Source organism: Diabrotica undecimpunctata, chromosome 9 (genome assembly GCF_040954645.1).
Source record: "Diabrotica undecimpunctata isolate CICGRU chromosome 9, icDiaUnde3, whole genome shotgun sequence".
NCBI lineage: Eukaryota > Metazoa > Arthropoda > Insecta > Coleoptera > Chrysomelidae > Diabrotica > Diabrotica undecimpunctata.
The window spans coordinates 89602307-89620743 of record NC_092811.1 but is presented as its reverse complement, the minus strand read 5'-3'; the positions used below and the strand labels follow the sequence as shown (position 1 = coordinate 89620743).

Here is an 18437-nt window from a genome sequence, read left to right as displayed (position 1 = left end):
GACAAGATCAGTAGAACTCTTTTTCCTTTAAATATCAAAACCATCTTCACTACTCACTCCAAGTTATCCAATCTCGTCAGATCCGTAAAAGACCAAATCCCTAATGAAGACCATGGTGTCTACGAGATACCCTGTTCCAATTGCCCACGTACATACATCGGACAGACAAACCGACGAATCCATAACCGTATTTACGAACATTCTATATCTGTCAAACATTCCGATACTACTTCAGCCCTAGCCCAACATCATATTCAAACAGGAAACAAAATAGATTTCGGAAAAGCAAAAACCATCGCCCCCATCCGCTCCTTAAAATCGAGAATTATTCGTGAAGCTATCGAAATCGAAAAACGGCCTAACAGCTTGAACACGCGCGATGACGCGAAACGATTGCCGGCAAGATGGCGACCCCTGCTTCAGCGACCTCCCGCCCACACCGCCCAGACCACGTCAGCGCATACCGTTCTCGCGCATACAGCGAGTATAAAAGCAGCGACACAGGGTAAGACCGGTTGTCACTCGACACTGAGGAGTAGGCAGATTGAGACCTCAGTGCCGAGAGACAGTTCTTGCAATACAGAACACGATACTGGTACGTCTCGAGTGAGGGGAGTAGGCAGATTGAGACCCCGAACTCGAACCGAACCGTATCACTCTTGATAATGGCTCCAAAATGGGTGCCGAAACGTCGAGTAATAAATTCTCAACGCGGTTCTTCCCGAGAACTAAGTAATTTTCATTCATCTGACGCGGAAATTTATCCGAACATATATATATATATATATATATATATATATATATATATATATATATATATATATATATATACAAAATGATCATTTGCGCGAGTGTTATGAAGCGTTATCCAAAACGACAACGTTTTCTTCGTCTTTCAGCAAGTTTGGAATTAACGTCTTCTCAAACCATTTTTCATATAGGTCCCGTCCATTTTCTCGTGGTAATCAGTTTCCTTCTTGGCCAAGAAAGTTAATTCGGCCCATGCCACAAAACTAGTTTCGCTTCCAGCATGAAGAAGAACAAACCGAAGACCTCTTTGGGTTGGAGCTTTCAGTCCAGTAGAGAGTCCTTTTATGAAGGCATCTCGTTGATTTTTGATCGTTGTGTCCCTTCATTTCTTTTTGACTGAAGCACCGACGTTAGTCCAAGACTCATCGGTATAAACAAGGTTTACATTATCCTTCTTCCTCAATGTTTTTATTTGTCTGAGGTACTTGTGTCTCCAGATATGATATTTTTTAAGCAATATATATTATATTAAGCAATTTAACTTTCATGACTAAAAATCAATGCTATGAAAAATGCAACATCGTCCGGTCTATTAAAATTAATAGACTAAGGTGGCTAGGACACCTTGAAAGAATGGACACTGGAGACTCCCAAAGATAGATATTATATCAAGAGCCAGTAGGAACCAGGAAGATAGGCAGGCCAAGATCTAGATTTAAAACTCAAGTCGAATATGACTTGAGGAATCTAGGGGTCAGAAATTGGAAAGCCAGGGCGAAAGATAGGGGGGAATTGAGACTAATTCTTGAACAGGCCAAGACCCACACAGGGTCACAAAAAACGAAAAATTTTCAAATAGACTTTTCTGGACAAAGGTGTATCCTATCGATTTGGAGTAAGAGTACCTTGCTTAAGAGTTAAAGACAAAAAGTTATGAGTTAAAATAACAATTGACCTACCCAAAACGGACGCCTATGATCTGGAGAATAAATAATCGTACCAGTTTTCGTTTTTCTAAACACAAGCGTTCTGGATATATTAAAAAAAAATACAAGGCACCATCTTCAAAGAGCTCTAGCTCCCTTAGGAAGCATTTTCGGACTAGGTGAATTGGGTTAAATTGTCTTAAAATTATCTGACAAATCTCTGGTCTTCGTTTGTCAGGAGAGTTTCTGGACACTCTGTATGTGTTGAACTGCTATTTAGTACAATATTTTACTCAGAAAATTTTCATTGATGAAAGTTAGTTTGAAAATGTACTATTTCCAGTACTGCCTCAGTTAGTTTGGACACGCTTTTTACGTTTTTAAAAACGTTTGTTTATTGATGAAATGAAATATTGAACAGAATATAATGCATTTTAATTCACGCAAATCAAAATATAGACATGAATATTCAAGTCTGCCGTTTTGCAAACTAAAGATTTATATTATAATACCTCTTAAAAAAATTTCATCAAGTTCACGAAAAACAAAAATAAATTGTGGCGTATCCAAAAATAGCAACCACATGCTCATTTCAAGAGACCAGATTTCCCTTAATACATTTTCGTAAATTATTCATAAAGAATTCTACCAAAGGTCGAATTATTAAAAAAAAATGTAAGTTAAGTGTCACTCTTGAGTGGTTGGCAAACAAATAATGACTGACAAATAACCTTGGCATATCTACATGTGAAGGAGGTATCTTCAACTAAAAAAATGTATATACAGGGTCAGTCAATTGGTTCCTAAAAAGGAAATAATCAAACGCCGATCATCAAGTACACGAATATTAGCTAAATTTGCGAATTTCACAATCAGTTATACTACACAATAATGAAGTAAAGAATGATATCCAACATGCACTTACATGAACATGAAAATTGCAAAACAAATTCCTAACATAAATTACAAACAAAATGTAAAAGGTTTTGTTTCATTCATTTCGCAGATATTCACATATATCACATATATAATTAACAAAGATATCACAACGTGTAAGAAATGAGTAGTTCCAACTATCGGTATTAACAATTTAAATTTAAAAGAACAGTATGTGAAAGAGTAAGAGAAAGAAAGTAAATTATAGTGATAGATTCGACCGTTACTTGATGGAAATTCATTTTATCTAACAATAAGACACTGAAAACTTTTGTTGTCGACACCTCCACAAAATTTATTATACTTTATTATGACTACAGCTTTTTCGGCAGAGTGCATTTTTCAAGTGAGCTTTTTTTGTTATGCGTCTATACTTTCTAGTCTTTCGTAACTGAATAAGTTAAGGAGATAAGAGCTGTTTGTCTCAAGTTGTCATTCAGATTTATATCTTTTTTTATAATTTATTATTTTCAATAAATTCACTAAATGGCACTTATGAAACCCATTGATTTAAAAGAAAAAACATTAGATGCTCCTCTTATTCGCAATACAGCTCACTTATTTTAAGCGAAAAATACTTTTAATAGTGCTCATTTTAAAGCTTATTTCAAGGACTACAAAACCCTTTTTTATTAGAACGCCTAAAATGCATGTGGTCGCCACTAGATGGCTTAATATTGCACTTAGAATACTTTATAAAAAACCAAATTATTCATTTTTTTTAACCTGCTACAATTTTGTTTTGTATAAAATTTTTGATAAAACGTATATTTTTGGAGATATTTGCAAAAAACCGATGAAAAACGTGAAAAAATTGCGAATTTTCAATTACCAATAACTTAAAAAGTATTGGATTTTTCGAAAAACTTCATAGATAATTTTTTGCTTAAAAGTAGGCCTTCTATCGATATCCAAGGTTATCTTGAAAAAAAAATTCACGCCCGAGAAGGGGTGGCAACCACCCCCAGGGTGGTTGCGGAGTTCAAATCATTTTCACTTTTGAAGTTAAGGGTAAGATGAACCTAATTCCAAAATTGTATGCAATTCGGTTAACAGTAAAAAAATTCGGAGCAATAATGCTTCAATGACTGCACTAATATTATAACTATGCATTGACACATGAAGATAATACAGGGAAAAACATATAACGAAATAAATGTAAAAGAATAATATTGTAAGGAAATACATACTGAAATATCTATGATATATCTAAGATATTTAAAAAATGACAAAAATCTTGAATGAATGTGGAATAAATATTAATGTATATGCCATATAACATTCGTATTTATGCGATTTTTAAAGGTTTTAAACAAGCATATGACTCAAATCGAAAAACTTACCGATGACATATTTGGTAAATCAAGAAAATTAATAAATCTAGTAAAACTGGTTAACATTAGCATAAACATTGAATACATCAATAAAATCTTAAATGTTTTGGGTCGAAAACAGGACCCCCTTTCTAAGACCCTTTTAATTTGTGTCTTGAATGCATATTAATAAAAAGTAAATCAAACAAAGCAGGGATTTTAAGGAAAAACAGCTTTACAATATTAGCTTTCAACCATGACAATATTATTTTAGCATAATTTACAGAGTCATGCAGCATATTCAAAACTATAGCAATAAAACTTAACCTAGTAATCAACGAAGATGCACATGTAACGTAACAGCGCCCCAAGCCAGATTAAAAATACATAGAATCTTAAATATCAATGATCATAAAGAAAACTAACTAAACTTTTAACAAATAAAGAAATAGGGTTTACCTGGGACTTTCATAAATACAGGCAGTAAAGGTAGTAATGGGTTAGACATAAAAATACAAAAAGGAAATATCTTTTTATTATATTTTTTTCCTTTGTTGCGAGCTATGCCGATACCTTCTTCTTTATATATATATATATATATATATATATATATATATATATATATATATATATATATATACATATATATATATACATATATATATATATATATATATATATATATATATATATATATATATATATATATATATATATATATATATATATATATATATATATATAATATATATATATATATATATATATATATATATATATAAAAGAATAAATCTTCTAGCAAAAGCTGCTATCGCTTTGTTGATTTAAATTGCCAAATATATGGGGCTATGCGAAATGTGTAAAAGAATAAATTTTCTAGCAAAAGCTGCTATCGCTTTGTTAATTTAAATTGCCAAATATATGGCCTAGGAGGACAAATTTGTTAAACTTTTAGACACTCCCAGAGGACAGAAAACGATATTATTATATCCTTTTGTTCATGGTCGCCAAAGCAGGTGGCGCCTCTGCATGCTAACCACTGCTGTGGTGAAATTTTGGAAGACGTTCGTTGGACTTTCCGAGTTTGAATTTGCATCAGCCCAAGTGTCTGATGACGCTGGGATAGGCCGAAATGAGTCATAACACTTTATTGATACCGATTCGAGCACTTTCTAATCAGAAAGCATTATCAGTTCATCTAAAAAGAACAATGTGAAAAACCAAACATCCATAGAAAAGTTATTGTAAGTGTTTTACCTTAAAAAGATATGTAGCAGTCAATGATATTAAATATGTAAAAAAGCTTACGACAATGGACATTGGATGGCTATTCAGCCACAACGTAGACTATTTAAATACGACTTGCTGTTCTGTCATATTTTGACCTCAAGGCCACTGTCGTTTCTCGTTGGTTGACGTGGTTTCTACTTGTTTCACCGGCAGCAACTAAGAAACTTAAGAGTGGTAATTTCATTATATTTTTAAATATCACTATAATTCAATCTAATCAATTTAATAATGTTACCTAAAGTTAAAATTAAATTTAACTAATAATTATACTGTTGAAAGTGCATCTTATGATCTTTTTAGTTCTCTGCAAATTATTGTTTTTTACATAAGTTCTTTACATATTTTTTATATACATGTAAAATTACCACATGGTCTTTTGCTGTGCTAAGTTTCAGCTAATTTGTAAACTGTATTTAGTTCCAATAATTATTTATACAACATAATCTTATAATGTCCATTGTCGTAAGCTTTTTTACATATTTAGTTTCATTGACTGCTACATATCTTTTTAAAGTAAAACACTTATAATAACTTTTCTATGGATGTTTGGTTTTTCATATTGTTCTTTTTAGATGAACTGATGATGCTTTCTGATTAGAAAACGTAGAAAACGAAACGTCTGCAATAAATAGATGAAGTAGCCACCTTCTTTGTCTCTTTTTTTTTCTCCACTTTGACCGAAAAACCCACCACTCTTCGAGTGTTCCTTAATTTATATTGTATTAACGGTCGTATTCCTTTTCTCTATACATATATATATATATATATATATATATATATATATATATATATATATATATATATATATATATATATTATATACAGTTGTGGTAATCTGAAAACTGCATATAGCACGAATAATAAGTGCGAAAAGAACAGTATGAGGTTGTTCTGCTAACAGAGGGAGACCGAATATAGTATGAAATTATTACCGATATACGAGCTTGTTTTTACCACCCATTAGATTGAATTCTAGTTTTGTCAAAGTGACATTCAGTTTTGATAACGGAAACGTCAAATGTACTTTTATTTTTTCATTAGTAATAATTCTGGTTTTATTCGCAAAAAAAACAGAATAAAGAAATTGATATTTCAAGTTAGTAAAATGATCGACGATATAATCGGTAGATTTTCTTTTCCAATCGAAGGCTCTGTAACAACAAAATCTACAATTCACAACATTTTTAAATTTGAAAAAACTGGTTGTGACAAGATTTATAAAAAAATGCATGGATAGTGATGAAAATGAAAATCAACCAGCTCGTGCAATTAATGAAGAACGAGAACAGCATGAAATTGCCGTATTTAGTCTAGCTGAAATCAATTTTTCCTTCTAATAGCACCATAATTTCAAGAGAAACTGGTATTATTCTAGAACTGTACGAAATATTTTAAAAAGAAACAAGTACCTACCATTGCTACAAATTGGAAAAAACTTATTCACATAATTCCAGCAGTTTGAGCATTACCTATTAATATGGATAAAATTTGGTTGATAGAAATGATAGAGTTATTACCACAAAAGGTACCATAAAAATGCCAGCTCGCTCTCCTGATCTTGCACCTTTGCACTTTTCCATATGGGGTTATGTGAAGCAACAAATTTACCGATATGAGCATTGACGTGCCGGAAATTTAGACGAATTACGTCAAAAAATCATTCAGGCCTTTCAAAGCATAACACGTGAAATGTTGTCGAACAGCCGAAGGAAATTACACAATAGATTGGGCTTCTGCTTGGCTGAACGTGGTGGACTTTTTGAAAATATAATTTAAAATAGTGTTAATTAAAATTATAAAATTGTTTAATTTTTAGAATAAATTGTTTTAATTTATGTCGTTAAGAATTTATTATGTTATTTTTTATGAGTTAAGATTAAAGAAACTGTTGATTTAATCTAAGATAAGAGCTTGATTTTAAATCTTGTAATCACATCGTTGAAATATTTCCCCAGACCATCTAAAAAATAAACTTTCTTTCAGCAACAATGTACATACAAGACTGCCCATAGTGCTTACGGATCAGCAAATCGGTCAGTAGGAATAAAACTCTACTATTTGTTTTCTTCTTCTTCTTCGGCTTTTCCCATTATCAGTTCGCCATTTTCGTCCTCCACAGCACTCTATTCTCCCAGTCACCTTCTCTGAGGTCTCTATCTATCATAGCATTTCCATCTTGTAGCAGGTCTTCCTCTCCGTCTTCTTCCCGGCGGGTCCCAGTTTAATATTCTTTTCGGCCACCTATGCTCTGACATTATTTGTACATGCCCGTACCACTGCAGGGTACGGGCATGTACAAAGTGGACATGTTTTCCAACTTTTTTGTAATTGAGCATTTTACTTCCATTCTATTCCATATTTCCTCCGTTCTTATTCTATCCGCTCTTGTGATTTGTAGACATCTTCTCATAAAGTCCAGTTCAACTGTTCTTATTTTATTTCGTATTGTTGTTGTCATTGGCCATACTTCCGCTCCATATAGGGTAATATTCATCACTATGCTTTCAAAGATCCTCTTTTTGTTTTCTTTGGTTAGAGTGTTGTTCCATATCACTCCATCAAGTGCTCTTGTGGCTTGTTTTCTCTGTGCTATTTTCATTTCTATATCTTTCATACAAGTACCATCTCGGCTAATCATTGACCCTAAATACTTACAAGCCTTACAACTCTTAATAGTCTCTTCTTCTAAACTTAAGTTCAAATCTGCAACCTCGGGTCCAATACATAAGTATTCGGTCTTGCACATATTTATCTTGAGTCAACAAAGTTCATATTCTTCCTTTAATTTCCTTATCATATATTCCATATCCTCCCTGTCTTGTGCAAAAATGACTTGATCATCTGCGAAAAGTAGTCAATGTAATATATTCTCTTGTACTGGTATGCCCATTGTTCCGCATTTTCTATACCATCTTTTCAAAGCCTGATCTATATATATGTTAAAAAGTGTAGGTGAGAGACCACATCCCTGTTTGAGGCCTTTTGTTGCGGTGATTGTTTTTGTTATTTCATTACCTAACTAATCCAACTATTTGTTTTAGGTCTCAATATTTCTAATTATTGGATTTTAACAAAGTGAATATTTCATTAAGTACTTAAAAATAGTAGAACATTTAAATTTGCTATAAACACAGGTGCTTGTTTGTATAGTAATTTTTAGCCACTTCTAGTCTGTCAAAATATAACTAACATCGCAAAAAAAGAATTACTAAATTCACTAGACAGTAGGGACTGGGGTTAGCCAACCGACTATATCTGTGAGTCGTTAAATAAAATGTTTAAATCTGGTCGGGAAATTACGTCACAGAATACGGAAAACAAAAATTATTTGTTATAGACATAGTTCAAAAAAATATTTTCGTCATTCTTATAGTTGCAATAATTTGAAAATCTTAAGTTGCTTTATGCTGACTGATTTTCTGTTATTGGTTCGCAGTCGGATTCTCGGCGGTATTACCGCATTGACTACTTACTATCATACCTTGTTTCTAATTGAAAAATTAACGCGCTGTATGCAATCTTGATTTTAAAATTCTCTTATTAGAATTCTATTGAAAAATATGGAGAAATTCCGGAGAACACTCACGATACTATCCCGATATAAGATCAAGTTCGCCGTCCATCGATTACAGTATATTGTACAATTTATAAAAATTCAGAGGTTGGTATGGCTGAGACCTGTTCAAAGATAAGTACAAAAACAACAAATGATTTAGCTAATTCAATTTAGAAAATGAAATTATATGCTGGACATTTTCATGAGCATAATATATACACATAAATAATCTAGTACACATAGTCTTTTCAACGGGTTTATAGTTTGTGGAATTAGTTTAGTTGATTACTGTCGTTTGCGACATACACAATTGAGCACAAATTCTTCCTGATTCCTTGATCACCTTCGACTGAATCCACAGTATTTTTCATTTCTTAGGAACTTTGTCGAATTTGAATGGTGCATTAAAGGGAAATGTTTAGAATTCATATAGTTTGTTGAAACCTCTAATAAATACGATACAATCTAATATGATATTTTGATTTCATTTTAGATAAATACAGGGTGGTCCTAAAGTAATTGTACAAACAGAAACCATAGATTCTGCACTTTAAAATATTACGATTTAAGCCAACTTGCTTTAATAAAATGTTGATATTGAGAAAGATACAGGGTGTTAAGTGGAAATTTAAAATTCTATTTTTCGCTATAACTTTTACGTTTGTAAATATTTTTGGACAAAAATTTATAATTGGACGCTTTTAAATAGGATAAATTATAATTTTATACATAAATTAATGTTACTGATAGATGGCGCCACATATGCCACAGGTGTGGCATAGATTTGCGCTTAACTTTTTTGCTCTTACAGTTACCTCTATTTGTGTTAAAAAATATTAAACATACATTATTTTTACAAAGAAAAGGTATACTTGTTAGTAACCTCAAAATTTAACCGTTTTCGAGATAATCGCATTTTATAAGTCAGCTGCCTCATAATTCTTAGTTGTGATATTTGTGCGGTAAAGCACTCAATACCTGTAGATAAGCATAATTCATAGTTTATTCTTATTAAAACAACTCAAAGATGATAATGTAACATTACAAAATTTTTGTTATGGCTGCTAAATGTCTTATTGGAGAAAATATTCTTCATCTTCTTCTTTAGGTGCCGTGTCTGTATTCAGACGCTGGCCGTCATCATGTATACAATTTCCCTTTTCTATCGCTTCTTAAATTTCTATACCTACTGGCGTTGTATTACTTTTTCCCTATTGTAAAATGCTGAAAAACCAAAATATATGGTTTATGTAAGATGGTACACCACCACATTCTAGAGAGAAGGCGTTGAGAACATAGTTAATAAATATACCTTTTCTGAACGTTGGATTGGACGTGGCAGTCTTTATTCCTTGGCAATGTGGTGAGATATTGATATAATTATTTAATTTATAAAAAAACCCAAAATAATATTTATTATTCATTACGTAAATTGTTGTTTACCCATTTTTATTATGACAAATGGAAACTAAAGCACAGGTATGAAATAACACACGTGTCTTGTTTCATAATACTTTTGCTACAAATCTTACCTTAAAGACTCAGCATTTTTACAAAAACATCATCGTTGGCCTAATAACCGATATTGTTATAAATATAGTAAACAAACAGGCAATTTAGTTCAGCATAATATTAGTTCGTTAGTTCATAATATTATCATCATTATCATAATAGTCCATTTGTTCGATATGTAATTATAGTTACTCGTAAGCTTATATTTATTAGTGTATATAAGTAACCAATGAATGAGATACATCACAGTTTAATACATTATTTAACCTTTGCGACATAATATACTATAAGATTTGGATATAGATTCGTCCATTATACATTCTAGCCACCACGTAGCCCAGAATTTAATCCGCTTGATTTTGGTGTATGGGGCGTATTAAAACAACGTGTCTATAAGAATGCCATAAACATTTGCAACCAAATATGGGAAGAAATAAATACTGCAACAGTTTCTTTAGAACCAATGATGCTATTTAATATGAGATGATTTTTATGGAATATATTGACAAATGAATTAATGAAAATGGTAGACATATCGAACACTTACTTTAACAAAAAGTTTAGTAATTTAGTTTAACTATTTCTTATTTTGGTTTGTAAACAAAATGTTTTGATTACGACTTTAATTTAACATAAAATATAAAATGTTTTATGTAAAATCCTATTATTCTGTTTTTTGTCATATCCTATTATTAATTATCCTGCTGATATATTTATTTTATTTAATATTTCGTTAACTATTAACTTTAGTTATTGGTATTTTATACCAAAATTTAGATTTATTAATGTTTTTGTCTATTTTTCCTTCGTTGCCTGGGGTAATTGCCTTAACTCAGAAATATGCAGCTGATTTGTAAAATGCGATTATCTCGAAAACAATTGAGTTTAAAAGTTATTAACAGGTATACCTTTTTTTTGTTGAAATAATGTATCTTTAATATTTTGTATCACAAATACAGTTCACTCAAAGAGCAAAAAAGTTAAGTGCAAATTTATGCCACATATGTGGCATATGTGCCGCCCTCTATCCGCTACATCAAAGTGTGCATCAAATTATAATTTCTCATATTTAAAAGTACCCAGTTGTAAATTTTTATGCATAAATGTTTACAAACATGAAAGTTATAGCCAAAAATAAAATTTTTAATTTGCACTTTAACACCCTGTATCTTTCTTAATATCAACATTTTATTAAAGCAATTTAGCTTAAATCGTAATATTTTAAAGTGTAGAATCTACTGTTTCTTTTTGTACAATTACTTAAGGACCACCCTGTATAAAGACAAAGACAAATAAAAAACTGCAATACACCAAATTTTGTGACAATAAATGTATTTTTGTATAACACTTAAAACTGAATAAATGTTAAGTTAGAAACTGTTATTATTATCGGAATAACTCGGCAATTGAAAAACATCAATTATTTTTAATTAATTGTAGGTCACTACAGTTTGGTACAGTTTTTCCCAATTCGCCCCGTACATTGCATAAAATGTAAAGTACACCTTTGCGTTGTTGTTTCTTTGCTGCTTTGAGACGGTTTCATCAACATAAAATATTGAGTTGCTTTAAGAAGTCATTGTTTATTTTTGCTAATATACTGTTTAGAGTAATGGACTATATACTATTTGTTTTGATAAGAAGAAAAGTTCAAAATAAATAAATTTGGCATTGTTGACAGTTTCCTCTACAGATAAATATTAAACAATTTATTAAATAATTTTATTAAAAGAAAAGAAGACTGGCTTGAAAGGGTATTGTGTTTTCAATTTTTGGTTTTTTTCCCAACACATTTGATGTTTAGATATCGTTTTAAATCCTGAAAAAATGGAAAGATGTAAGTATAATGATAATTTAAAAGATATAAAATAACACACAGCCATGGAATGGCAAATATTAGCCAATGGCAAATGATGGAAAGACTAATACATGATGACCATTAATAAAAAAAAATGGAAGCTTCTTTAAAAATGAACTCAAGCGGTAATGTATGGCCGAGTGTTAAACGTTAAAAAATTGGAGCTAAATGAAAACTGATATATAAGAAGTAACAAAAAGCTTTAGCAACATTTCTTGAAGAATTTAAGCATTTTTTACATTAAAATATCCCCGGCAGCGGGGTCAGTAGTCACGGCTAACTTATGTATATTGTAATTTATGTGCTGTGCTTATAATCCAGTATTTTATTAGAAAATGCTATACCTCTACTAGTTTTAGTCGACTATTTATATATTATAGCATTAGAAACTGATACTACACATTAGAAGCAAACTAAACGATACATTCTACAAGACATTTGTCGTACATAAACCAGATTTTTCTACATAAATCTATTTATTACTAATGTAATGAACATTTACAGCTATAATCAGGTGTAAATAAACCTGTTTTTCAGAAAAATTCCCTACAAGAGCAATTAGCACTGGAGAACTTAATTAAACTAACATTTTTGTTATCGCTATTTTGACTTTTAACATTGTAGATTATAATGATGTTTACGAGTTTTACGTAGATATTATTTATATATTTCCAAAGTTTTCCTTTGACCTCTTTTAAATGACAAACGTCAAAACAAAATAAATACCTCACAAGGTAGCTTAGAAACATTTCTTATCATGAAAAGATTTTAGAGTTTATTCTGTATTTGTATAATAAAAACTTTGTTATTACACTGATCAATTTAAAAATTTCTCGAATGTATTTTGTTTACCTGTTATGGAGATTATGCTAAATATTTGTCAAAATAATTGTCATACACAAAACTGAAATCCAAAATGTTCACATTTAACACCGATAACCACCTGTAAGACCCGATATGAAAACACTATGTGTAGTTGCCTAATCTTCAATTTCGATAAATTTGCGCATTCACAACGATAATTGAACGAGCGAAGTGCCACGTTACATTCCTCACAAAAGCACCAAATTGAACTGTAAATTTATCGAAAATGTTCTGTTTTATAAGGCTGTCAATGACGGTAACACTGTTTACACTTTTGTAGTTCTGATTGCCTATATACTGGTACCGCCAAGAAATATTATTATGAATATTACTTTTTACCCAAAAGCTATAAACGTATTCGTACCTGTTCTTATATTTTACCTAAAGTAGTAGTACTTAAACTAAAATTCGTATAGTAGTTTTACTTAAAAATATGTTAATATTACTGGGATTGACAATGGTTGTACAACGAGAGGTAGAGTGACTAGGTTACTAACCATTATTATTATTCTGTAATATTTTCAACAAATCGGAGATTTTTCTAATATAAGATAATGCCCGCACACGATTTTGTGTAAACTTTGTTAAGGATGGATCGTGTAAATAAAGATTAAAGCACTGTGTCATGTTTCTGATTTTATGGTTTTTATATCCTTAATTCAATGAGCTTCGTTTTGTTTTCGGTAACCTTAAAATTAATTCCAGTATATAATGTATGTTGTAGGTTGTAGATTTTAAAGACAAAGCTTGTCCAACAGATCTAAACTACCGAGAAAGCCTATTATCAGGCTCTAAAAAAACCTATTTTTGGTGCATAATTCTCCTGAAATTGCAGACCATATTATGTTCGGCCGTTTCTTTGGCGTTTTCGCAGAATCTACTCTGTCTAATCTACTCTACTTTCTCCATTTTACAGAGATGACATCTGAGTGAGCAATGTTCAGTAAGAATATCCGATATTAATCTAATTCCGGTCTTCTGAATCTCTATGAGTATTTTTGAGTAGCGAGTAGCGCAGCGGCGGCTCGTGGCCTCAAAAAGTAGTGAAGATGAGGAAAGCTTGCCGGAGCCAAAAGGAGTTTTGGTATCTACTTCGCGCCCAAATCTCATAAAAAATTCGTTAAAAAAAATGTTTAGAGTTTATGGCCCTAATAACTTGAAAACAGTTTTTCTTGTTCAGTTCTGCTTGCCTGGGGTATTTTAGTTCTGAACCTCGACATTTCATTGAGGGTTTTTTGGCGATTAAAACACCACGCCTGGGGTTGGTGAGTTTCGATTCAGCCGCCCACTCTAAGTCAGATGCTGATTGCAGCCGACCACTCTGGATCAGACGCAGATGTTTAAAATACTGGTTGGTCGACAATGTAAAAGAACATCCCTTTTATCTTCATTTTTCCAATGCCTAAATTGAGTCTCTAATATATTACACACCAAGTCATTCATTTAGCCACCATTTAATATAGTCTTCTGCAGGTCATCATGCAGGGTAGAGTCGATGGCAAAAAGCGAATATGTAGAAAGAGGAAATCATGGCTGCGAAATATTTGAGACTGGACAAACATGACTGTAGACGATATATTCCACGTTGCAAAAGACAGAGAAATTTTTAGAAATGTGGTCGCCAACCTCCGTTAATGGAGACGGCATAGAAAGAAGAAGAAGAAGAAGAAGTCATTAATTGGATTCGTGTCTCTCTAAAATTATTTTTGTCCAAACGAAATCCACGAGAACACTTTATATCCGAAATCCGAAACAAACCACAGAGAAATGTATTAATAAAGTGCACTAAACAAATAAAATTAATATTGTGACTAAACTAAACTAATAAATACTATACTATAGACTATACTATATAAAAATATCTATATAATGGACTAAATTTCAAAATATTGTCGCTTAGAGAAATTTCCGAAAAATAGGAATACCAAATACACATCCAACAGTGGGTGAAGACGAATAATATATTTTTAAGTGGAACTGCACGTACCAGTTTTCTCAGCTATCACTAAGGATAGGCTGACGTCACGTTGCCATGGCAACCGTGAACGCTGATTCAGATGGATTTTGCATTTCAAAAATTATATTCACCTCTTCCTGAATCCTATTATACATGGCTAGTGACACAGGTTAGGACTTGACCGTCAAGTACGTACCACTAATAAAGCTAGTTGTCGGCGGATCCAGAAATTTTTTTCAGGGGGTCATGGGTCTTAAGGGTGATTTTGATATAGGATTTAGATTTTTGCACCTTTACGATTGATATGATTTGTGCCTCATCTAAGGGAATCATTTTCTCAATAGTTATTTTAGGCGATATATTAAACCAATGCGAAGTTATTAAAACACTAATACCTTACGGGTGCAAAGAAGGGTACAACATTAAGGGGTCTTAAACTTAAACAAAAAAAAATAATTTAAACCCACATACTCTATGACAGTAAAATCAAGTGTACAAGACTATTAAACCAAAGGAAAGTTATTAAAATATAAATACTGAAAAATCAAGGACTGTCAATTTAAACTAGGAATTTTAAAGACAATTCATTTAAACCCATTTATCCTATAGCTACAAAATCAATAACAAACCAAGGATAAATAAATATAAACCAAAGTTAAGTAATTTAAATGCAATAACTCAATGTAAGTGTAAACATTAATGAATGTATTTAACATTCCTAATAAACTCTATCTTATCGTTGGACATCCGATATCAATTTGTAAAAACATTCATTTATTCCTTATTGCTATACGAAGTGGAAACATGGACTCTCGGAATTACAAGTATGAGGCGTATAGAAGCCTTTGAAATGTGTGTTTTTCGAAGAATTCTGAAGATTTCGTGGACAGACCAATAACGAGGTGCTGAGAAGAATGAGGACTGAGAGAGAACTCCTAAATATTGTAAACAACAGAAAAACGAGTTATCTAGGACATATTTACAGAGAAGAAAAATATAACTTTCTACGACTCATAATGGAAGGGAAAGTAGAAGGATGAGGTCCAGGAAGAAAAAATGCTCCTGGCCGAAGAATGTAAGAGACTGGACAGGCATGGACACACATTCGACACTAAGAACAGCAAGATAACCAACAAGATAAAGAGAAATTTGCTGTAGTTATAGCCACCCTTTCGCAATTATGAAGAAACCTTAAGAATAAGTGTAAACAGCATTTTATTTAAATTAATTTATTCAACAAAAAATGAAATTCAACAGAAAGCGACGGAAAAGGATTTTTGGAGAAGAGCTGCAGGAAGATCTAGAAGAGAAATTATTACCAACGAACGCATTAGAGAAATAATGGGAATCAAACGAACAATCACAGATGGCCTAACAACAAAACAACTTATCTAGTTCGGACAAATACAAAGAATGGGTGAACAACGAATGCCAAAGGATATATTAAAATGGCAACCAGAAGGAAATAGAAAACGAGGTAGACCGAGAAAAAGTTGGCAAAGTAGACAATCAATAAAGAACTGAAAGAGAGGTCCATAGAAGAAGACCTATGGAACAACCGAACTAAGTGTCGATTGGAAGTCGGAAAACGGCGGAGAACAATATAAACCGACAAGTAGTTTTAACAAAAACGTAATATAATTAAGGAATATTATTTCTATAATTAGGCGTATTAGGCTATAAGTGAGTAAAATATTTTTTTACTCGGTATTTGAAATTTTTCTCACGAATTGTCAGCAACAGCCGGCAACAAGTGATAAATAAAAGTTCAGTGATTAAAAATACTAAAAGAATAAGATAAATAAATATTATATAATTTTATAAAAAGTATTCTTTTCGCCTATCCGATTTAGCAAATCGGTCTATGATTGCATCAACATCTAGAGAAATTTCAGGATGCACATTGATGAGTGCTAAACCAGTTAACCTTTCTATTTCTAAGCCAAGTCTTTAGACGCTTAAGCGTAGAACGGTCTGTTGTTGCTGCACTGACTGGTAGTGTAATTAATATTTGCAGAAATATTCTGATATTTGGATACATATGAATATCGCAGTTTTCTAATACTTCTAAAAACAATCTGGAAGTTTTCCATTATTTTGCACGACTCTTTTCCACTTTTGAATCCACAGTGAAAGCTTTTGTTCTACTGTGGAATATGCAGTAAGTAGTTGGTTCAATAATATTCTGGTGTCAACAATTTTTTTAATGCAACTTTATCTTCTGGTGTGTTATCAGTTTTAGGTAAAACGACTTGAAGGTTAAATAGATTCATAACTTTCGGTGAAAGTCGTTCTTCTAAATCAGTTAAGATATTGTCTAAAAGGGGTAAAAAAATGGATCTTCGGAAATATTCTTCGCAAGAGTTAGCAGATTGGTTTTGACGACAGGTTTGACGAGAAACTATACGAGCCTCTGGCACTCAAATGACGAATTGACAAAATTTGAAAATCGCGTAACTCTGAATTCGTGAAAGTCTTAGTCGAGGTATTACTGCATTTAGAATTGTTGATTTTTTTAAAGACCAATTTAAAAAGGCTTCCGTATAATTCTACACTTACCGCTAGAATAAATGAGTTTGAATCATTTCAACTCTTGACTTCCTGCTTATAGGGTTGATGAGTTTTAAATTATTTTTTTTAGAATTATTTGACTGATATTTAATTTTGTTTTGGGGGTGGTCATGACCCCCGTGACCCCCCCCCCCTTGAATCATCCACTGCTGATAACAGGAGTATGTGACCCTTTTTGGCAATACTATCAGCAAGAGAATAACCAACATTTCCTTTGTACTTTATGTAGGTACTTTTACTTTAATGTATGTGACAAAAGATCTTTGATATCTGCGTTCAACCCTAATCCCCTCAAACGTACAGACCCGCCAGCAAGAATATCCGATATTAATCTAATTCCGGTCTTCTGAAGCTCTATGAGTATTTTTGAGTAGCGAGGAGAAGGTTGTAATCACTCTGGATGACTCTAGTCTGATAACAGCAGTATTTGACCCTTCTTTGGCAATACTATCAGCAAGAGAATTACCAACATTTCATTTGTACTTTATTCAGGTACTTTTACTTTAATATATGTGGCAAAAGATCTTTGATATTTGCGTTCAACACTAATCCCCTCAAACGTACAGACCCGCAAGAATGTGTTACATAAATATCGGTCAACTAAATACCGTAAAATGGGGTGAGATTGATCTCCCGGGCTGACATTAATTATTTGTCGTTGTATCACATATATGTAGATACAACCGGCAAAAATGTAAAATTGTTTCTGGGCGTGGCACTATTCATTTCTTGGATCTTGACTATGAGTGACTATTATCAGTTCATGTCGTTGTTAGTTTGCAATTGGCATTGGGAAGAAGTTATGTTTCTTTGAAATTAACCATAATTTTTGGCATATTTTTAGGCAGATAGGAGATATCCTCTAAGTGCAATGGATTTGAGAATGTTCGTCCAAAGTTTTTTG

The 18437-nt window shown here is 32.1% G+C and overlaps 1 protein-coding gene across 2 annotated transcripts in view; it reads right to left on the bottom strand.

The window, feature by feature from the left end:
- The window catches only part of LOC140450265 (E3 ubiquitin-protein ligase RNF144B), a 393953-nt gene that overhangs the window by 337832 nt on the left and 37684 nt on the right, over positions 1-18437 (bottom strand). The window contains exon 1 of one of the 2 annotated variants that reach the window (XM_072543785.1): positions 12994-13371. The exons of the other annotated variant lie outside the window; for it this stretch is intronic. The gene's annotated coding sequence lies outside the window, so the exon portion shown is untranslated. Of the gene's footprint in view, positions 1-12993; positions 13372-18437 lie in introns of those variants that run through there. 2 annotated transcript variants of the gene reach the window in all.